Genomic DNA, 25,429 nt, shown 5'->3' on the forward strand with positions numbered 1-25,429 from the left:
ACAAAACCCATAGCCCCTGGGTGTTGCTAACCCATATACCCGGACGTTGCTAACCATTATCCCGGGGAACTTCACGCAAGTTTTTCTTAGTTCCATGGTTGCTCCTTATGAAATATTGAATTCTGTAGATTATCCTTGATGTCTGTAATTAAATATTTAATTCATTAACGATTTTGTCCTATTATGCTGATCATTTATACTCATTTTTTAAATGCATCACTTGACTGCCACATTGTCAAGGAATGGGACTACTGACCTAGCTATGCAAATGACCCACATTGACGTCACACCATCTATGACTTAACTCTCACAACATTGAACGCCAAATTTGACTCAATCCAGTTTCTCTGTCTCCGGATTAAAAACGTCTTATATTTGACTACCTGTAGGGTTCTACCCTAACCCTACACCCCGTAAAAAATATGTAAAATTTCCAAATTTCAATAAACTTTTTTAGATAATGAAAAAACGTTTTTTTCACGTTACACTTTGTACCCCAATTTCCCTAAAACTCGCCCGATTCGGACTAAGACCGGGTATAAATTTGTTATCTACGTTCATATCCGTAGATACCCATAACTACGGATATGAATGTAGATAACTTATATTGGTGTATTGAATGATTGTAAGGTGTACATGTATTTCCCATTTGGTTTATCTGACCTTGACCTCATGTTTTAGTTTGTGTGTAAACATTCAATATCAACATGATCAAGACTTTTCGTTATTCTTTATTGGCAATCATACCATACCTCCCTCTTTTTGTTGAGCCCTCGACTTTTGTCTAAAAAGCGAGACATAGCGATCCTACTTTCCGTCGTTGTCGTCCACAAATATTCACTCTGCGGTTAAAGTTTTTGAAATTTTAATAACTTTCTTAAACTATCCTGGATTTCTACCAAACTTGGACAGAAGCTTGTTTATGATCATAAGATAGTATCCAGAAGTAAATTTTGTAAAAAATAATTCGTTTTTCCGTATTTTACTTATAAATGGACTTAGTTTTTCTGCAAGGAAACATTATATTCACTCTGTGGTTAAAGTTTTTAAAATTTTAATAACTTTCTTAAACTATCATGAATTTGTACCAAACTTGGACAGAAGCTAATTGTTTATGATCATAAGATAGTATTCAGAAGTAAATTTAGTAAAAAACAAAAAACAAAAAATGGGGGAAATTCTGGGCATCTGTCCTTCGGGTCTTGTTAGCGCTCTCTCAAATACAATTCTCAGATATTTATAAATCTTTTATCATAGGTTTATTATATCAGCAATGTCTTTGACAAATTTAAAAAAAACGGTGCTGATCATGTATTTTATAAGATTTATGTCCCTTGGAAACATTAATTATATGGAAAATTGCATGGTTAGCCCTCTCATTTGTACAATTCATGCCAGATTTTAATGAAACTTACATATATATCATTGTCATAATTAGTTTTGACAAGTTTCAAAATCAGTGACAATCAATAATTTCTAAAAGAGTTATGCCCATTGACTATGATAATTATATGAAAAATTGCATTATGAGTGCTCTGAAAGAGTTATACCCTTGGAAATATTTATTATATCATGGAAAATTGTGTTATTAGCACTCTATCGTGTACAATTATTGCTAGATGTTTATCAAGCCTGTGACTTCTGCAGAAAACTTGACGTAGGGATAGTGATCATCCAAGGTGGCGGCTTTAGCTAACTTCTTAAAAGCTTAATATTTTGGAAGGACGTATATATAGCTGGATCATTCATACTTTGCATAAAGATGCTTTATGTTATGAAGTATTCGTCTGTCATATAAAATGTTCATAGTCCTTGACCTCATTTTCATGATTCATTGAAGACTTCAAAAAAAATTAAGATTTTTAGTACCGGGTATTCATAATTTCTCTCTTATTATGAGTAATTGGATAATTATTTTTAGGTATACGCGTACCTTGCAAGGTCCTCATGCCTGTCAGACAGTTTTCACTTGACCTCAACCTCATTTCATGGATCAGTGAACAAGGTTAATTTTCGGTAGTCAAGTCCATATCTCAGTTACTATAACCAATAGGTCTACTATATTTGGTGTGTGGAATGATTGTAAGATTTACATGTCCTACTGGCAGATGTCAATACAACCTTGACCTCGTTTTCATGGTTCATTGGTTAAAGTTTAGTTTCTGTGTTTTGGTTTGATTTTCTTATACTAGTTACTGTATGCAATATTTCCTAAAGTTAACTATATTTGGTGAATGAAAATATTTTAGGATGTACATGTCAGTCTGGCACTTTTTATTTAACTTTGACCTCATTTTCACAGTTCATTGTTCAATGTTAAGTTTTTGTTTATTGGTCTGTTTTTCTAATACTATACATGTACATACATGTAAATACTATAATTAGCAATAGGTCTGCTATATTTGGCGTATGGAATGATTGTAAGGTGAATAATGTCTGTCTGGCAATTATCATCTGACCATGACCTCATTTTCATGGTTCATTGTTAATCTTAGGTTTTCCTGGTTAAGCTGTATTTGTCTGTCTGGCGGGGTTTATCTGACCTTGACCTGATTTTTATGGTTCAATGATCAATGTTAAATTTTCCTGGTTAATTTTTTTTCTCATATATATACATGTACTATGTGCAATTAGTCAACTATACTTAAAGCATATATATTTGGTGTATGGAAAGCTTGTAAGGTTTACATGTATTTCTAGTTTGGTTTATCTGACCATGACCTCATTCTCGTGGATCATGTTAAGTTTATGTGATAGTTGTAGTAAAGCTCTATATTTAGGACTATCAACATAAAATCAAATATTAATCATATGGAAACTTGCATTGTCAGCATTATCATGTGTACAATTATTCCCAGAATTTTATGAAACTAATATCATAGGTTTTACTTTATATCAGCAATGTCTTTGACACTTTTGAAAATAAGTGCTGATCAAATATTATTAACAAGTTTTAATACCACTTCAAGGCACTTGGAAAATTAATTATAATGGAAATAACATTACATTTGCTCTGAAGCTTTTATTTCTCCATGATATTAATAAAAAGATTTAAAGAACAAAAAATAGAAGTGCTTTTTGTCGATCCTGGGACTTTTGTTGCAGAAAGCTCAACATAGGGATAGTGATCCGGCGGCGGAGGCGTTAGCTAACTGCTTAAAAGCTTTATATTTTTGAAGGTGGAATACCTGGATGCTTCATACTTTGTATATAGATGCCTCATGTTACGAGGTTTCCATCTGTCACATGTCCATTGTCCTTGACCTCATTTTCATGGTTCAGTGTCTACTTGAAAAAAAAGTTAAGATTTTTTGTAATGTTAATTTCTCCCTAATTATGAGTAATAGGATAACCATATTTGGTATGCCCGTCAGACAGTTTTCACTTGACCTTGACCTCATTTCATGGATCAGTGAACAAGGTTAAGTTTTGGTGGTCAAGTCCATATCTCAAATACTATAAGCAATAGGTCTAGTACATGTATTTTTGGTGTATGGAAGGACTGTAAAGTGTACATGTCCAACTGGTTGGTGCCATCTGACCTTGACCTCATTTTCATGGTTCAGTGGTCAAAGTTAAGTTTTTGAGTTTTGGTCTTTTTTTCTAATACTATATGCAATAGGTCAACTATATTTGTTGTATGGAAATATGATGTACATGTCTGTCTCGCAGGTTTTATTTTACCTTGACCTCATTTTCACGGTTCATTGCTCAGTGTTAAGTTTTTGTGTTTTGGTCTGTTTTTCTTAAACTATAAGTAATAGGTCAACTATATTTGTTGTATGGAAGGATTGTAAGCTGTACATGTCTGCCTGGCATGGTTCATCTGACCTTGACCTCATTTTCATGGCTCATTGGTCAATGTTTAGTTTTCTTGGTTAAGTCAGTTTCTTTGAAACTATAAGCAATAGGTCAACTATATTTAGTGTATTGAATGATTGTAAGGTGTATATATATTTCTTGTTTGGTTTATATGACCTTGACCTCATTTTCTTGGATCATGTTAAGTTTATGTGATAGTTGTAGTAAAGCTTTATATTTAGGACTATCAACATAATATCAATGATTAGCAAGAAGGTGAGACATTTCAGTGTGTGCACTCTTGTCTTGGTTAAGTCTGCTTCTTAGAAACTATAAGCAATAGGTCAACTATATTTAGTGTATTGAATGATTGTAAGGTGTATATATTTCTTGTTTGGTTTATATGACCTTGACCTCATTTTCTTGGATCATGTTAAGTTTATGTGATAGTTGTATTTAAGCTTTATATTTAGGACTATCAACATAATATCAATGATTAGTAAAGAAGGCGAAACATATCAGCGTGTGCACTCTTGTTTTAGTTATTGGCCTTCTTCCTTGGATAGATAAAATATGAGTGATGCGGGGAAAATTGGAACTGAGTATGTTCTTTTATTAATCTTAATGGATGTAGAATAAGTATAGGTGGTAACTTCTATTTCATTTGTTCTCTGGTGGAGAGTTGTCACATTGGCAAGCATGCCACATCTTCTTATTTTTATATAAAGCAGGAGTAACACTATAGCTATTCAAATTTCAATATAGTAATATTAGTTTTTATTATATAAACAGGACTAGGAAAAGTGAAAGAATCATAAAGCAAGGCCAGGAAAATGTAAGTACTTTTTATTGATTATAATGTTTCTTTTTCATTATCTTGGTGGTTATTGTACATGTATTTTATTTATTACCAGTTATACTGGTACATGGTACCTTCTATGTTAAAGGCCCTTTTTATCAGAAATGCTTTTTCCTGCTAAATCATGAATAACAGTGAATTTAAGATGTGCAGTTAAAATAGTAATTTTGTCAGCACTTACTTAAGTTACAGTGTACCTAGACTATATGTATGTTCCTAGGGTTGGCAAAGTATTACCCGTGCGGGAAAAACCAGGTCCCTGTTTTCCCAGGCTGGGCAGTACTAGAAACGGGTAATACTGGGCTAGTAATAATAATAAGTTCTTTATTTTCAGAGAGTTACACAGTTAACAAAACAGTTTAGTTTAAGCATATTTTATTTGCTGAATTAAAGCAAAATTGATTAGACACAAGTAAATCATACTTATGAAGTCTTCTCCATAACACAATATAAAATTACAATAGTAGTATAATATAACGAGCATGCATGTAAAGCAAACAGTTTATAGAATATAATGTATATACGAGCTATTATAGGTAAAAAAGATGAGGGAGAGAAAAAAATAGAATAAGAAAGTTTGAAAGGTCATATAATTCTGTGATGATGACGTGAGTGTTAATGATGATGATGTTCCTTGTCATGTTTGAAAATTTGAATATTTTGTTTGTTCGAAAGTTCAAAGTGTCCGCAAATTAATAGTTTTGTATCTAAAACAAAGTTTTCGGAAAGCCAGTTAAGATTATTGAATAAGGTTTTTCTACATGAAGTGTATTTTGGACAAACGAAGAAGTAATGATGGACATCCTCAATATCTGACCCACATTGACAAGAAGGATCATTTATAATATTAGCTCGAAAAAGGTCATAGTTTAAGAATGAAGCGGAGCATCGCAAAATTGCGTTAAGATAATATTCAAATTCCTCGGGCCGTACAAATAAAACGTTTCAACTTTACTTGGCAGACTATCATTTTTCAATTCTTTCTTAAATTTAGAAAAAGAGTCGACACTGCAAATTTTTGGATCAAGTTTGTTCCACTCACGTATTGTAGAGGGAATAAACGATTCAGTAGTAAGGGAAAGTCTGCAAAATGGAACAATAATATCATGACCATTTTGCAACGGATAGTTGTACTTTGTACACATGGAGGTACAAGATTACATAGGTACTCTGGTGCATGTTTTTGGTTCAACAAAACAGTTAATCCACCCTGAAGCAATCTAATCTACATACAAGAATACACAATTTTTAAAAGATAATTATACATAATCAAAAGGGTAATATAGCAAAAACTACACTGCATACAGGTGCACATATATATAGTACAGGTTAACAATTTACTTAAATAAAAAGTATATTTGTAGTAAAATTGTTTCATTAAAAAAACTTCAAAAAGTTCTCTTCTTGTATTTTCAAGAGATAAGCTTGACATTTTGTTTTAAAACATTTATACTTTTACTATCCTTCATAGTCAGAGGCAAGGAATTCCACAACAAGGTCCCACAATACATAAATGTTCTTTTACCATAATTAATTAGTTTCATATCTTTGATCTAATATATTATTTTAGGAAGGTGATCTTAATGCATATTTATTAACAACTGAACAACTTAACTGATGAAGAGTTTTCAAATCTTAATTTAAAATGATTCTTGCTGCCCTCTTTTGTACATGTAACTTGTATAATTTGTCAATAATAGTTTTTGAAGCATTTCCCCACTTGGTACAGCAGTAGTCCATAATTGAAGGTATATATCTGTTATAATATACAATGTAGTTTGAGAACACTATTATATAAATACTGGAAGATATGCTTTTAACATGTTTAGTCTGCAATACTGGGTAATACGATTTTTCAAACTTATTTTTACACAAATTAAAATAGACCTGTTGTAGTTCAATAATATTATAGCAAATTATATACATTTTTTTCTGGATGACCATTTAGAGTCATTCCTGGCCCCCGTACGAAATTATAAGGCGTATTACGCCTGGAAATCTGGCGTAAACCAGGCGTAAGTGGTAGTTACGTGCCCTGATCCAGGCGTAATGGAGCAGGAAACGTAAATTTGTAGTCTTTACGGGCGTAGAAAAAAGTGGTAAACCTGGCGTAAATTGAAATAAGCAAGGCGTAAATTTTCCTACGGGCGTAAAACTGTTGGTAAACATAATACCCATAATGCTTTGTTTAAAGGATCATGGGAATTTTTTTCAAAATTTGGCTCTTTGGTATTAGTTTGCAAGAGTATGAAATATGACAGCTTTATATCATGTATATATTCAGGGATAATTAGCTTTTTTGTGTTTTTGGAAGAATTTGAAGTTGGAATTATGGAATCAAATTGATGAATGACAATTGTGAAATAAAAGGAAAGTAGTATACATGGTAAATAATAATTTTGTGAGTAACTAAGTTATTAAGTTTTTATTTTTTAACAGTAATTTTGAATTCTGGAAACCTTCATCCTTGGATTATAACATTAAAATCTTTTACATTAAGCTAAATTGCAGTATTATCATTTATATTTTAGTTCAAGTGACATTAATTTTCAAAACATTAACTTAGACAAAATGCTTGTATTATTTCAAGAAAAAATAATTGTCATAATTCTTATTTAAACTGGAGCTAGTGTTTGTCTAATATTTATTTATCTATATAGCTTCTTCAATGGTTAATATTTCAAGTTTTATGTCAAACAATAAGAAATTAAAGCAACAGTACAAGTTTGTTTCAAATACACAAAGTACACAGCTAGGGTAATACACTGATTTAAATTAGGTGTAGTATTATGTAAGGATATTACGCCTGCTTTATTTTATTGACCAGGCATACTCATTTGCATATTACGCCTGGTTTTCTGTGGACCAGGCGTACTCATTTAAATATTACGCCTAATTTTACCCCTGGTTTCCGCCTCTGTTACGCTTGGTTTCCGCCTGGTATAGCCTGGAAATGCATTCCTTAAACACTGCAATGACGCCCGGATAAAGTATGATTTCTACGCCTGGTTTCCGTGTCATTTCCAGGCGTCACATTTCGTACAGGTGAAGTTTGAAAATTTAATTTATTCCTTTTTCTCCACAAATTTTATGAAGGTTGAATACAAGTTTTGGACATTTTAGGATACCTTGCTTTAAATTTCCAAGCTTTGCTTCAGTATTAAATCCAAGTTGAAAAAATGCATTTTATTGCAGTGTTTAATTTATAAGTGAATTGTATATTTTAATTGTTATGTAAACATATTGATAAATAAACTTCCTAAGGGGACAGGCCATGAACACTTTAGAAATCAAAAGGCTGATTATTGCTATATAAACAAATCTGTTTTATAATTAATCTGAATAATTACTTATTAATTAGTGATGTGCATAAACATATGCTAAAATGAGTAAACATTTTTAGTAATGAACAAAAAATGTTTAAAAGTAATTTTCCTTACATATTTTCCTTAATATAAGTTATATTTATTAAAAAAACAAATTGAATTCTTTGACTTTAATGTATTGCATTTGTGATAAATCACTGAATCCTCTTTAAAATTCTGGCCAGTATTTCATATAATTATCCAGTAGTGCCCAGATTTACCTGGTAAAACCCAGTGGCTAATTATATATATCCCAAGTTTTTGGGCACTGTATAATGTTTTTTTTCTTGCGATATTATAAATGGCAGGTTTTTCAATTTTTACTGTATATAATTTTCGCTGAATGGGAAAACACCGACGAAAAAAATCAGTGTTATGTTAAAGATGTAAACAAGATAAACTTGTTTCAAAGACATATATAGTTTATTACAAATTAATAGATACCAGTACTCACTACTCAGGGGTTTCAAAATCTTTCATGTTGTCTGGTACATTCCTATTTGTACTTTTCAATACATTCAATGAACATCTAATAAAATAATTCTTGAATTCAGGTGGTACTTATCAGTAGCATAGGATGGTAAAAGTACTAGGTACTGCCTCCTAATGAATGGCCTGAGTACAGTGATTTTCCTAGTGTTAAGGGGAAGGGGACAGTGGCCATGCAATTAGGAATAAAAGATCGTGAATTGTTGGCTTTGGGGAAAATATATGTGTCAGTTGATAAGGAGGGCACACGGCCTATGCCATGTGCAACATGCTATAGGGTTTGCCCCCCAAGAAAATTTTGAAAAATAAACAGTTGGGAATTTTAGAGCTGAAAATTGGGAAAAAAGAGCATATTTCTCTTTGGGGTTGGGGCCCAAATTTTTACCCAAAATAAGGGTTGGAAAATCCCTGGAGTACTACAAATTAAATTTCACATAATTAGGATAACTTTCAACATGTCTAAGGAAAGTATATATATATATTTGACTTTTGAATAATTATAAGAAATCTGATAAATCAAATGATTGTTCAGTTGCTTTCAATACTTAATGTATTATATTTAAGTGCATTTAAAAAGCAAATTTTTGCAATAGTTAAATTTTTTTGGCACAAACATTGATACTGTGAAAGTACTTTAATTCGTGGGTATCAATTTTCGTGGTTTGAGCAAAAGATACATGTTTGTGAATTTTTATATTCGTGGATTTTAGTTTTCTAAACAAAATAATAATACTAAAGTGTAGAATTGAAGCCATCAGAAACGAAGACTATTTATGACAACCATATGTAGTTTTTGTCTCGCCTTGAATGAGTCAAAAAGCCAGACATAGGTATGCTGTTTCCGGCAACGGCTGCGTCAACAATGTATTAGTTTGTGATTAGGTCTAGTTTAAGGTGAACCACTAGTGGTTGGTCAATGATATTTGGTATGCAGTTGAATTAGCACTGGCACATCTCATTTCCATGGAGATGATTTGGCCCTGCCCCCTCAGTCATGGTCTATTGACTGAAACTTGCTTAGTTTACATGTATTAGTTTCATGTGATTAGGTCAGTTTATGTGAAACCACTAGTGGTAAGTCAATGATATTTGGTATGCAGTTGTATAAGCATTGGCATATCTCATTTCCATGGAGATTATTTGGCTCCGCTCCCTCAGTCATGGTCTATTGACTTAAAACTTTTGCTTAGTTTACATGTATTAGTTTGTGATTAGGTCAGTTCATGGGGAACCACTAGTGGTAAGTCAATGATATTTGGTATGCAGTTGTATAAGCATTGGCATATCTCATTTCCATGGAGAATATTTGGTCCCGCCCCCTCAGTCATGGTCTATTGACTTTGAAACTTTTGCTTAGTTTACATGTATTAGTTTGTGATTAGGTCAGTTCAAGGGGAACCACTAGTGGTAAGTCAATGATATTTGGTATGCAGTTGTATAAGCATTGGCAAATCTCATTTCAATGGAGAATGATTGATAAAATCATCCAAGAAAACCATGAAAATTAGTTCCCCATGAATAAAAGTACTTTCACAGTAGTTGAAATAATTTGATTTAAACGTCAAAATTAAACATCAATATTGAAATGTCCAGTTTCTATAATATATATCCCATGGCCATGAAACTTAACTAACTATCTAATAATTCCCTAAGCTTAGGTCATGCAAAGTTTTATTAGAATTGTTCAAGTCTTTCTATCCTATCAGGTCCAAGAACAAAGTTATTGTCCTTTGATTTTCATTGTCTACAAATGTAGTCCCTAGTGTGAATTCAAATTTTTTTCATACACTTTCCAAATTTATTTCTTTATATTTTATGCATGAAATATTAAGTGAGGGGATGAAATTACTATGTTAAAAAAAATTGGGTGCTGAATCTTTATGTTAAGTAGTGATTTGGTCCAGTTGAAAAAGGTAAAGAACTTGTATGTCTGAAGCCATGGAAGCTGTCAAACTGAATTTTACACCCCCTTAACATAGAATTATCCATATTTTGAGTTAGAGCTAGTAGACTTTTCTATAATTTTGGTATTATTTGTCCCAATAGTAGTACACTACACTGTAAAAATCTTTTTTGAGATAGACCAGATGTGATTTTTTAAATTTTAATTTATTGTCTAAAAGAAATGCACTACAAAGTAACTTGTGTTCTCGGGCCATATAATCCTTGAAAGATCGGAAAATAGAAATTAAATGTTGCAGGCCAAACAAGCCTGAAAGCAACCATATACAATGTAATAGAATACATCTGGATGCAGTTTCATTTGTACTACATGTAGCTTTCCTCTTAAATTCAACAATAATTACTTTCAATTGTCTTAGGAATAAAGAAAACTGGTTTGCTGTCAATTTGACAACTCATTTCTTTTTAACATGTTGAATGAACGTATAAGAAATTTGTCACACATTTCTTCAGTACTTATGAACAGAATGACTTCATATTTAGTCAGTAGCTCAACTGTGATATATATGTGTGATTTCAGTTGAAATATGTGAGTGCATTTAATAAATTGAACACTAATAAAATTGAGTTCTTATGTTTCATTAGGAGTTTAATCCAGTGATAGATGCAGAGTTCTATATTAGAAAGCGTGAAGACAAGGAGGGCTTTGCTGTTAAAGAAATTACTCCAGAGATAGGTGAGTTTTGTCAGTAATGTTAGTCTTATCATTGATGGCCACATTGTAAAAATCATGACTTCTTTTTAAGGTTCTATATAATTAAAGTAAAAGTTAGACATGCTAAATATCTATACCTAGCTTTATTATAAAGCTAGGTATAGATATTTAGCATGTCTAACTTTACTTTAGGGGCATTAGCTACAATTTAGACAGAGAAATAAAATATGAACTCTGTTTTATTTAAATATTTTGATATTTATAAAAGCTGTATAATTTTTTTTTATTTGAAATAAAATTTTTTGCTATTAGCTTTGTCTAACTATTGCATTGACAAGTGCCCCTAAACCACTCAACAAAAATTTTGAAACTTTCACATAATTTTCATGATCTTAAACACACATGGTTTATTTTTGCACCTCATATCTGAATGTTTTTTGGGGGCTAACTGTGCAGAAATAGGGACCTGATCATATATATTTGCATATACAATCTCAATATCAACTTAATATCTTAATAACCCATAATCATAATTATTATTGAATCTTTCTCCGAATTTTAACCAAATACAATAATGCTATTGTTCACCTTTAACATGTGTCTAATTTTGTCTCTAGTTTTTAAATTGGTTTTTGGGTTGTCTATACAAAAGTTTGGACATTACCATTGCTTTCATTTGAGGATGCACATTTTGTGAAACCCCATTTCACAGCTTATTGACGCTTTCTCATGATGTTAACCATGTAATGCTATTGAGCACTTCTTAATTTGCTTTTGATCAAATTTTTTTTTCTTTAAAGGTCCACATTGACAGTAATGTACATTTCATATTTTTCTCAACCTATTCATAATGTAACTGCTACATGAATTTTGAATAATAGCCTTAAAAGAAACTTCAGCTAGGCAATGGAAAAATGAATGTTCGTTTCCTTTAACATCATTACATGCCAAAATTATTAAGGCATGCCAGGCAGGAAATTTATTTATTCTATTTTGTGAAAAATCAGTATAGATCTGACCCGGGAACACAGTTATTTCTTAGTACATAGATTTCTTTTAGACAATAAATTCAAATAAAAAAAAATAGCACCTGCTCTATCTCAAAAAGAATTTAACAGTGAAGTGTATTCTACTATTGGGACAAATAATATCAAAATTATAGAAAAGTGTATCAGCTCTTACTCAAAATATGGACAATTCTTTGTGAAGGGGGTCTAAAATTCAGTTTGAAAGCCTCAGACATGCTAATTTTTTATCTTTTTGAACTGGACCAAATCACAACTTAAACATAAACATTCAGCACCCAATTTTTTTAACATGTAATTGCATTCCCCTTGCTTAATATTTCATGCATAAAATATCAAGAAATAAATTTGGAAAGTGTATGAAAAAAGTTATACACTGTTCACATTAGGGATTATATTTGTAGACAACGAAAACCAAAGGATGATAACTGTGTCATCGGACCATCTACATACAATATTACTGTTAACCTGACAGTAAATTCTTTTTTACATACTATATTTTGGTACAAGCTATAAGAAATTAAAGGAATATTAATTGAGCAATGTTGATACACTTTTGAAAGGTTATAAGACAATTTAAAAAATCATCAAAACCAAACCTAAACAAATTGAAAATAAAACAAAAAAAGTCTGATCTCAAACTTTGTTTCATATATATATTTGTACTCCTGATGTGACGAAATTGGTTAATTCAGATAAGTCAAAATTTCAGTTGTCTGGGACCAAATTTCAAATCAGGATGTTAACAAACGCATTTAAATTGCATCTGTTATCTTGAACCAATACACATATATATATATATATGTCAAAACATGAGCTCATGATTTAAATGGTTTATAGAGTTTTGCTGGCAATACACCTGACAAGTGTAATGAATTAAAATATAAATTCATTGATCACTGAATTTATTTATTTCCTACACTTTTTGACCAAACTTTATCTTTGATTGCTATAATAAATAATTAGGGATACATTGTTGTAGATTATAAAGAAATATTTAAAATCTTTTATAATCAATTATCCATAATTATTTATTACTTAATTGAGAGGGAGATTTTTGCTTTATGAAAAGTGAATATTATAGTTTATTCCATATTGATAAAACTTTAGTAGGTTTTTCTATATGATTGGGATTTTGAATAAATAAGCATATTCACCTGAGGAAAAATTATATATTCACCGCGCAGCGCAAAACGTCGCATTTTGGTAAAAAAAGTTTGATTGTACAATTGGTTTTGGTAAATAATTTCCATTACATACATTACTCTGGGAATATGGATTAAAACAGTTACTGTCTTTTGTTTAGGTAAATATGTGGTTAAATTGACTTTTCATCGGTACAAGGACATCATTCGTAAATATAAATCAACATGCAGACATCTTATACGTTCAGGTATTTCACATCCAATATTTTATGGTAATATTCTTTACAAAGCACAAAAATGTCGGTATTCACCTCAAAAGCTAACCAAACCTTTAAACAGACTTATTCGGAAAGGATATAGTTACGATACTGTTGTCAAGTCATTAAGGATTGCATATTTTGGTATTAATATTGATTCACTCATAGGGTCTTTGAATCGGAAATATAAACACATTTATTCTAAAACCAGTTGTTGGCATGATACAGGTTATGTTCTTCTCATATATTTTATGATGGTATGATACTAAACCCCTAACGGGAGGGATTGTACTTGATTTTCATATGATGAAGACATAATCTTTCAATCAGTTTAATTGAGGTCTGGAGATGGCATGTCAGTAACTGCTAGTAGTCCTTTGTTCATTTATGTATCATTGTCATTTTGCTTAGTTTCTTTTGTGACCTATTCTGACATCAGACTCGGACTTCTTTTAAACTGAGTTTTACTGTGCGTATTGCTATGTGTTTCTTTATTCTACATTGGCTAGAGTTATAGGGGGAGGGTTGAGATCTCACAAAACATGTTTAACCCCGCCGCATTTTTGCGCCTGTCCCAAGTCAGGAGCCTCTGGCCTTTGTTAGTCTTGTATGTTTTTTAATTTTAGTTCATTTATATGTTTTGGAGTTTAGTGTGACGTCCATTTTTCACTGAACTAGTACACAATTTTATTTAGGGGCCAGCTGCGGTCCACCTTCAGGTTCAGAATTTTCTCGCTGCGTTGAAGACCCATTGGTGGCCTTCTGCTGTTGTCTGCTCTTTGGTCAGGTTGTTGTCTATTTGACATATTCCCCATTTCCATTCTCAATTTTAGATAGAGCAGATTGTTACCCTGAGAAAACATTGTCAACTGAGGCAAAGGCAAGGTTTAAAATGTCTTTTCAAGGGGTAACAATCTGCCTTCTCAGATATGTGTTATTTAATTAATTATACTGAAATTTCTGTTATTCACTGTCTATCATTTTATAAATTCAAAGTAATAAACTATGATGTCTTGTACATATCAACCATTCCTTTTGAATTAGCGCACACTTGATCAAGCGTCTCAGTGAAACGCAATAGAGTATTTGCTATGAGATAGAGTAAATTATTTATTCAAAATACTCTCAAATTTGGATGAGTTCGTTTGAAACATTGGCAACACATATGGTGCTTAAAGTTAGATGTCATTTCTGTATCTCAGTGCATTGACAGAGTAATTTATTTTGTCACCGAAAATGCAATTGCATTTTGTAAGGAAATCATACACCGGTTCAGATCATAACACTGAAAGCAACACAAAGCATATTGTTCCACATTTCGCCTTCAAATCCTTGTAAAGACTATTGGCATTAAAGATCTTGAATTCAGATTTTTCCAAAAAGAGCACCTCCTGCCATGGTTAGCAAAATCAATAGTAAATGTGCCTAAGCTTGCCCATTGTAAACATTGAGCTGGATGCTGTTGCTAGGGATAGGACCCTTAGTGTAGGGATGGAGTGCATAAATGATAAAGTTGGTTTTCATTGAGAATGTTTCAAACAGACTGCGACCACATTCTTTGTCTGTGTTGTCCAATGGTTACCCTTGCTGTCAAGAAACAGTTGCACAAATGTTGTAACTGGATATGGCGATCCATCTAAAGTGTCATCACTCTAGGAGCACCACCAACAGTTCTAGGTCTATTGGAAATACTGTTGCCATAGCTGCTCAATAGTGCTGTAGTGACAGTGAAAATGATTTGAAACATTTCTCATAGACACAGCACTTTGTAACATATACCCCATGCTTGATTCCGCTCTGCATCACTTAGGTGATCGACCCATTAAGATAAACTTTTCAATTCAAATTACGATGAAACTTTGATTTACTTTTGGTCTTGTTATCTTATAGCTTTCAAAGACCAAACATTTTTGTAAACACTTGTCTGTATTTATTGCATGTGCTAAAAACTTGTTTTTGAAATGGTTCACCTTATGAGATTCTTGATTGCACACAATACCTTACCTTTGATTTATGACGTAGAGGTTTTGTTACACTACACAGAAATCTAAAACTAACCTCATAAAAAATTCAGTTATGAAAAATAAAATTCTTCTGTTGTTAAGTATTTTAACCTCATCAAGGCTTAATACCACCAAATCATACTACATGTTGTATGTTACATGGACTGGTTGAATACGAAAAAGGATTGAAAAAAATTATTTCCTTGAATTTGACAGTTGTAGGAAGTATAAGTCCTACTTTTTATTAAATAGTAAAAAGTTTCTGAGTCTTAAACATATATCTTGGGTATTTCAAAGCACCATTCTTTTTTTATTTGGTGTTTCAATATAATATTTTGGAAACCTGAGGTTACATAATGTTACTAAAGCTTGTACACAGGAAAAAAGGGGTGAACATTTGATTGATTAACTACCAGTGATGCTTATAATCTTATATGCAATGAAATGTGATGTAAAATTTTGTCTGAAGTACTCAGGGTTGGTCAAACCCCTGTTTTGTGAGTACTCTGTGCCCAGGATAAAACTTACTCATGCCAAGCATTTCTTTACTTGAAATAAAGATAAATTCTGCAAATTTTTTTGAAAAGTACAAATTTAACAAAGACTAATGGGGAAAAACAATGGTGATATTACTCCTCAAGCTAAGCAAGAGTTGTGTCACTTGATCTGTCAAACTTCGGTATTCATTTGGGTGGAACCATGGTTATCTTGGAAAAATATTAATCTGGTCCAGATGACTTTGAGAGTCTGTATTCTCTTATGATAACTACACTAAAGGTGACTGGGTATAGAAATATGATCATTTTTGTTATTAACTGACCTGCAGTTGTTGCATGGGTATCTGTGTTTGCTGAGTATGATGTATACTGTAAATTCAGAAATTATTGCGTGCATTAATTATTATTGCGATTTTGTCATTTAAGACTTAAATATGATTTTAATTTTTGCAAAATGGAGAAAAATCCTGTTTAATTCATATAAAAAATTTCAAAATGCGAGTTTAAATTATTGCGATTATAACCCTATTGCATTTTGCACACTAATGAAAACATCAATAATTTCTGAATTTACAGTAGATAATTCTCAGTCATATCCAGTCAAAGCAGCTGCATGATCTAAAGAGAGTGCTATTTTTACACACTATGCTCATTAAAATTGATAGGTTGCTTGGTGTGAGGCTAAATTTATGTCTCTATTTTCTAGTTGCATTCCAAATTTCCCTTCTTTGATCCTATTATAAAGACCCTATTGTAGGACCTCCCAGTATCTATTGGACTCTTTTATTCATTACTGCTAATGATACATTGGTAGGTTTATTTATATTTGGTATGTAGTTGTATAACGAAGCACATCTTTTTTCATGGTTCATTGATTTTGAAATTTTTAACATAATAGAAAAACAAAGGATATGACGATCCATCCATCAGACTCAAAATCAGTACATGCTGTGATGTAATACAAAAAGCAAAGAAACAGCGCTTTTATTGCTGTTCTTTTTCTCAAAGTCACAGTAAGGCATTCAACACAGAGCAAAAAAACAAACTTGCCTCAATGCAAGTTTAAGGATTTGAAATTAAATAAATCTAGAATTTAGAATTGATAAGTACTATATCAGTTAGAAGAACAAAATTAGTTTAGGAACAAAATAAGCTTAAGATATTGATAGGTTATGGAGCTCCTTTACAAGATATTTAAGTTTTTTATAATGGCGGGAAAAGGCTGACATGGTCTTTTACCTTATGTTTGCATTGTCATTATTTGAGTCTCAAATAGAAATGAAAGAAATCTAGAATATGCTTAAATTTTGATAAATGACCTTTTATGAGGTAATATTGAAGTCTTGTATATATGAAAAGAAAAACGGGTGTTGTGGGGCAACCCTGTATCGAAGGGTTAAAACCAAGGAGTTCGAACATCTGACAAAAATTCCTAAACCTGACCTAAGTACATCCTTAAGTCAGCCCCTAGCACTGGTTTGAAGGGAATTCTTTGCAAAATGATTCGGATATAGCCTTTGTAGGATGTATCACCACCAAATCACTCATTTAGCTGTGACTGTCAAAAAAGGACATGCTGGAAAGTAGTACATATTTAAAACAAAATAAGTGTAAATATTTAACTATGTAGAAATAAGTGTAAATTAATATTTAACTTATATAATGTTCTATAATTAAGGTATCAAATGAAGGTGAAGGACTGATATGTTATATTTTGTGATTAAGACATTTTTTTAGAAGAACCACTATTATCAAATGATTATTTAGTATGAGGTTGTATAAGTGTTGTCATATATCATTTCAACAGAGATTATTTGGTACCAAACCTTTACAGTCATGGTTCATTGACTTCTGATGTTTTGCATTTGTGCATATTTTTAAGTATTGCCATTTTAACATCAATATTTTTAACATCAATATTTGCATTTTAACTATCAAAATCACACAAAAGCAAGAGGTTTTTCTGTATGTGTCAAAAGTTTATTAAAGAAATTAAATCCTTTGGATGGATTTTCAAGATATCACAACTTAAAGTGAAGTCTTTTTTTTTTACATAATTCTATATTTTCATTGAACTATATCCCAAATTTTTAATTGATTGTATTGTGAAGGTGTATACGTGAAAGCTACATTATACATGCAGACACTTTTTTTTGTTTTTCAAATGAAGTTCTTAATGCACACAAATTTTCATCAACATCTTAAATATCACCCATGTCAGTGGTTTCCAAGGCTTTGAGAAATCAACTGGACATTTGGTCCAGTAATCAATTCTTCTTAACTGGACCAGACTCTTTATAACAGGACATTCACACATATGATTTGGACAAAATTAAAAATTTTACTGGTCATTTGGTCCAGTAATGCATATCACTTAACTGGACCAAACCAATTTTTTTACTGGTCTTTGCCCAATGTCCGGCGACCTTGGGAATGACTGCCATATATCTATATGAACAAATTTAAATATACTTTGCTTTATTTTAATTTTTATTATTATAAGTATTTTGACACAAATTCAGCATATAAAGGCACCACCACAATAATATTTTGTAGATTTGTGATATTCAACTAATATTCATTTCTTTCATTTATTATCATGATTATAATTAGGAATAATTTCTTAATTCATACAAGAAGAGTTTGCAATGTTTTAACAAAGTTTTATATATTGATATATAAAAAAGAAGTTGAAATAAAGTCATTCAGTTAATGAATCATGGAATAATTTGCTAAGTTTTTTGTAGGTGATGGTTAATTATAATATGTAAAAATATATAAATGCTTGAATTTTAAATTTTATATATTTATCTAAAACAGTTGCATAAGTAATATTATAAAGAACCGAAGTTGCACATAATATGACTCATGACAAGATCTGGCAGTGCATACTTCCTGTGTACTTGTTTTAAAATTCTTAAAATAAGTATATCAATTTTCAAGGCTTGGCAGCTGCTACTAGGTCAGAAAGTGGATATTTGATAAACATGTAATTTTCATACACATATTCACCACTGTGAAATAGAGGTACTATGTGGGATTTTTTGTCTGTGTTGAAATTTATTTTATGAAAACCATTATTTATAAAACTTGAATAATTAAGACCTCATGCAATGTATATATATTTTAATGTTCTATTGTTGACTCAATTATTTTAACCATTAATTATACCTGATTAATATGCTCTTTATGGACCCTAGCTGTAATTTGGAATTGATTTAATTTGATATTTATATTGTCATATATGTATTTTTCATATTAACAAATTAAAAATGTTTTTAACAAAAACACACATACAGTATATATTTATATAGTATATTTATGCAAAGATCTAATTACTGCTTAACAAAAGACTGTTTAGTTCCACATGTTCTTTTGATATGGTTAAATAATTTCATGATTTTTTTGTCATAAACTCATTTTCACACTTTTAACTTATTAAATAGTTCTTAATCCTTATTGATATTGAGCTTCAAGAGGAAATGTTTCTTGTATTCAAAAACATGACACAGTTTGCAAAGCTTATCTTCTCTAGGAATTTTAAAATATCAATTCTTGGACTTTTCAATTTCCAGGTTGCGGTCACTTATATGGCTTGATGAAACCCTTTCTAATAATAACGTCATGGTACATTAAATAATTAAAAATCTTTTTTCTGGAGCAATCTTAGTTTCTTATTTTTGTATAAAAATAAATTACTTTTTCGATCAATTAAAATTTTATATTTATCATCTATTTCTCTCCTGATCAGAACCTTAAGTAGTCTTACTTCTTTCAAATTATTTCAATTTTCCTTATATGTAAGATATCACTACCAAGTAGTATATAAAACATATATATATAGGCATTGAAATTTGGTTATAAATACCAGAGGAATTTGTTTATAAAGAGATGGCGCCCGTACAAAATTATAAGAGCGTATTACGCCTGGAAATCTGGCGTAAACCAACTTTCAACATAAAATTAATGGTCAGTAAAGCAGGCGAGGCATTTCAGGGAATGCACTCTTGTTTGATTCAGCCATGCTAGATCTATGTGATCTCCCTGGATTTGGAGATCGTGCAAAATTCTAAGTTGAAGACATATATCATGTGTTTGACAGTTTCTATGACTTGCAGACACTGAATTGATACACCATTTTAATCATTAACTGCCAACTTTCATTATGCTATTTGTCCTTAAATTAAGAAAACGTTGGGCGAACAACTTCTTTATTTTAGATATATTTATACTTGCATATATTTCCTTTTTAATCAAAATTTATATTAAATTGCCATTTATTGATTAATGTGATTTATCAAATTGAAGCAGTTGATAAGAATAAGGAAAGTGTTTTATCAGTTTTTAGCTCACCTGGCCCGAAAGGGCCAAGTGAGCTTTTCTCATCATTTGGCGTCCGTCGTCCGTCGTCCATCGTCCATTGTCGTCGTTAACTTTTTACATTTTGAACTTCTTCTAGAGAACCACTGAATGGAATGAAACCAAACATGGTATGAATGTTCCTTATGAGGTGCTGACCAAGTGTAGTTACTTTGAAGCCTATCCATCATCCAAGATGGCCGCCAGCGAGGGGGACTTAGTTTAACATAGGACCCTATGGGAAATACATACAAATGTCTTCTTTTAGAGAACCACTGAATGGAATGAAACCAAACATGGCATGAATGTTCCTTATGAGGTGCTGATCAAGTGTTGTTACTTTGAAGCTGATCAATCATCCAAGATGGCCGCCAGCGGGGGACTTAGTTTAACATAGGACCCTATGGGAAATACATACAAATGTCTTCTTTTAGAGAACCACTGAATGGAATGAAACCAAACATGGCATGAATGTTTCTTATGAGGTGCTGACCGAGTGTTGTAAGCAGATCCATAATCCAAGATGGCCGCCAGCAGGGGACTTAGTTTAACATGGGACCCTATGAGAAATACATACAAATGTCTTCTTTTAGAGAACCACTGAATGGAATGAAACCAAACATGGCATGAATGTTCCTTATGAGATGCTGACCGAGTGTTGTTACTTTGAAGCCGATCCATAATCCAAGATGGCCACCAGCGGGGGACTTAGTTTAACATGGGACCCTATGGGAAATACATACAAATGTCTTCTTTTAGAGAACCACTGAATGGAATTAAACCAAACATGACATGAATGTTCCTTATAAGGTGCTGACCAAGTGTTGTTGCTTTGAAGCTGATCAATTATCCAAGATGGCCGCCAGTGGGGGACTTAGTTTAACATAGGACCCTATGGGAAATACATACAAACGTCTTCTTTTAGAGAACCACTGAATGGAAGGAAACAAAACATGGCATGAATGTTCTTTATGAGGTGATGACCAAGTGTTGTTACTATGAAGCCGATCCATAATCTAAGATGGCCGTCAGCGGAGGACTTAGTTTAACATAGGACCCTATGAGAAATACATACAAATGTTTTCTTTTAGAGAACCATTGAATGGAATGAAACCAAACATGGCATGCATGTTCCTTTTGAGGTGCTGACCAAGTGTTGTTAATTTGAAGCTGATCCTTCATCCAAGATGGCCGCCAGATGGGGACAATGTTTAACAAAGGACCCTATGGACAATACATACAAATGTCTTCTTTTAGAGAACCACATACTGAATGGATTGAAACCAAACATGGCATGAATGTTCCTTATGAGGTGCTGACTAAGTTTTGTTACTTTGAAGCTGATCCTTCATCCATGATGGCCGCCAATGGGAGGACTTCCTTTAACATAAGACCCTATGGGAAATACATACAAATGCTTCTTCTAGAGGTGCACTGAATGGAATGAAACCAAAACATGGCATTAATGTTTCTTATGAGGTGCTGATGAAGTGTTGCTACTTTGTTGCCGATTTACTGTTCAAGATGGCCACCAAGATTTTTTATTAAATTACAGGACCAATATTAAACCAAATTTGGCCTCACTCATTATTAGGGTATCTGTTATGATTTTAATCTATTTTTACATGATTTCCAAAACCAAAGTAGAATCAGGTGAGCGACACAGGCTCTTGAGAGCCTCTAGTCTAATGTTCCTGTAAACCATTGAATAAAATTTGGTTCAAGATGTGTATTGAAATCAGAGTTGATTACCACACTTTTTTGAAATGATTTTATTACCATTCTTTCATTAGGTAAATAAGAATATTGATACATACAAGTATGATGGACAACTGTCACGATTTTCAAACAATTACACTCAACGGTGTAAGTATATAAATATCACATAGCTGAGAGGGTGATAGAGCAGATTTTTACCCCGAAAAAAACATTGTTTACCGCGGCGAAGCCAAGGTTGACAATGCTTTTTAGAGGGGTACCAATGTGTTATTTGATTTATTATACTGAATGTCCCATCATTATTGTCTTTTACAGATGCATTTTATTTAAAAGTATTTTCTGTGACGTGACATACATAACAACGTTACAGGTATTAGAAAAATCAACAGAAGTGAAGCAAGATGTTTAATTTTTTTGTTTTGACAGTCAAATAATAAAATCTGAGCCAAAACTTAGAACTTAAGCATTGTCTTTAATTACTTAATCTAAATATAACTCATTGTCCTTTAAATTATCGATTTTAGATTGGTCTGGACGAGAGGGTGACATTCAAAAAAATTGTCTCCTGCTCAGCCATGGGATAGAGTAAATTATCTATCTTGTATAAGCCAATCAAAATATGGCATTTTAACGTGAAGTACAATAATATTAATTGGAATCACATCCTCTCAAATGCAGACTTAATTGACCACAGTAAATAAATCATGACAGTTGATAATCATACTTGTATTCAGGTATCCCTAAATTGAGTCCCTTATAAATGACAGTGTCCAGAAATATCATTTCTGTATCCAAAATATTGTATTTGAACTTAAGCAAAGTGTGATGACCATTTGCTGTTTCGAAGAATTCTTTAAAAGTGTCTAGATGTAGTGGATTTGATCTTTCCAATCCAGTATAAAAAAAATTACGAAACATTATAGTAAAAGTGATTTAGTTTTAGCTGTAAAAGAAGATCATATGGGAAATTGCATTGTCAATATTTACAGAAGAGCAACCTTTAGGAATGTCTGATGTAATCACAACTTCTGATGGGATTGGGGGCCAATTGGTTAAGCATATTATCACATGATTTAGAAATGAAATAAAATTGACAGTGCAAGTCCAGTGTAAAACTTTTAAGGTTGATGTAAATAAAAAACTGTGGCAAATATGTCATGCATGTTCAAGACGAGAAGAAATTAACAATAATACAATAGGTAAAGGTCCTGTCATATAGGCTGTCGGGATGAAGGTCAGGGAAGTTTAGACAGCCACAGGAAAATGAAGGTATATATTGGATAGGGACAGAAATTAAACCTGGCAACAGGCCACCTATAGACCCCTCAAAAAGTTGTTGACAGGGTTCTTAACATGTAAAGAGGCATTGGATTTAACGTCCCAAATCTGACGTAATGTGACTGCCAACTTGTACATCTGGCACAGCCAAATGGACACCCCATTTTTGACGAGGGTTTTACTGCTGGGTGGAGGAAGACCAATTGTGACCATATTTCTATTCCTCAGTCTTTAGTGACTTTAACTAGAGGAGAATGACTATATACCCTATCTAATCTATAGGCTAAGAAATAGTGTTGTCACCAATTTTAACCAAAGACAAGTGTGACAAATCAATTTTAATTAATTTTAGGAAAAGGAGTGTTTACCAGCAGAAATTTTAAGAAAGGAGATTTTCTCCTTGAATATGAAGGAGAGTTGCTTTCCAGCGAAGAAGGTGTCAGTAGGCTGGATGACCATGTGGCAAGTGGTATTGGTTGTTATGTGTTTTTTTTCAAAAATAAAGATGAAAAAAAATTGAGGTAAATGTATAAATTTAAGGAAATGTCAATTGATGACTCATGATATGATTTTGATTTTAAGTAGAGAGTGATAATTTATAGAATTAAATTTTCTTATAAAAAATAAATCTAACTGGTTGTTCACAATGCAATAGGAAATATCTTTATTTTTATGTCTTGATATTGATTGATTGATTAATGTTTGCTTAACTTCAGTGGTACTCTGATATGATAAACTCCATATAAAATGATATCATTTTGTTGAGTCTGTGGCAGAAAGCTCGACATAGTGATAGTGATCTGGCAGCAGCTACGGCTGCGTTAACTAACTTCTTAAAAGCTTTACATTTTAGAAGGTTGAAGACCTGGATGCTTCCTACTTTGTATAGATGCCTTACATTATGAAGTTTCAGTCTGTCATATGGTCTTATTTTCTTTTACTGCAATAGGCATGATAGGTCAACTGTTTTTGGTGTATGGTAATATCTTAAGATGTACATCTGAGTCTGGCAGGTTTTATTTGACCTTGACCTCATTTTCACAGTTCATTGCTCAGTGTTAAGTTTTTATGTTTTGATCTGTTTTTTTTGTCTCGCCTTGACGGAGTCAAAAGGCGATACATAGGTATGCTGTTTGCGGCAGCGGCGGCGGCGGCAACAATGTATTAGTTTGTGATTAGGTCTAGTTCATGGTGAACCACTAGTGGTAGGTCAATGACATTTGGTATGCAGTTGTATTAGCATTGGCACATCTCATTACCATGGAGATTATTTGGCCCCGCCCTCTCAGTCAAGGTCTATTGACTTTGAAACTTTTCATAAATCAAATCAAATCAAATCAAATATTTTATTTTCGTATAAACTTTACAGTTTGTGACCAACATGTATTAACACAATAAACATATAATAAAACATATTTCATAATTTACATGTATTAGTTTGTGATTAGGTCAATTTATGGGGAACCACTAGTGGTAGGTCAATGATATTTGGTATGCAGTTGTATAAGCATTGGCATATCTCATTTCCATAGAGATTATTTGGCTCTGCCCCCTTAGTCATGGTCTATAGACTTTGAAAATTTTGCTAAGTTAACATGTATTAGTTTGTGATTAGGTCAGTTCAAGGGGAACCATTAGTGGTAGGCCAATGTTAATTGATGTTCAGTTGTATAAGCATTAGCACATCTCATTTCCATGGAGAATATTTGGCCCCACCCCCTCAGTTATGGTCTATTTACTTTGAAACTTTTGCTTAGTTTACATGTATTAGTTTTTGATTAGATCAGTTTAAGATGAACTGCTAATGTTAAGTCAATGATATTTGGTATGCAAATTTATTGGCATTTGCAAGTATCGTTTCCATGGAGATTACATAGCCCCACCCCTGATCATGGTTCATTGACTTTGAAACTTTTACATGGTTTACAAGTTAATGTTTGTGTTTAGCTTTGTTTAAAGGGAACGACTTATAAAAAGTCAATGGTATTTGGTATGCAGTTGTATTAGCATTGGCA

General features: G+C 32.2%; 1 long non-coding RNA gene across 1 annotated transcript; it reads left to right on the plus strand.

Moving 5' to 3' along the window:
- The first annotated feature begins 4,591 nt into the window (after positions 1-4,591).
- On the plus strand, positions 4,592-23,884 carry LOC127701750 (uncharacterized). Its single transcript, XR_007982203.1, has 3 exons — positions 4,592-4,636; positions 11,062-11,152; positions 23,767-23,884. It is a non-coding gene; the product is annotated as an uncharacterized LOC127701750 (long non-coding RNA).
- Positions 23,885-25,429: the final 1,545 nt, after the last annotated feature.

Source organism: Mytilus californianus, unplaced genomic scaffold (assembly GCF_021869535.1).
Source record: "Mytilus californianus isolate M0D057914Y unplaced genomic scaffold, xbMytCali1.0.p SCAF_5, whole genome shotgun sequence".
Taxonomy (NCBI): Eukaryota; Metazoa; Mollusca; class Bivalvia; order Mytilida; family Mytilidae; genus Mytilus; species Mytilus californianus.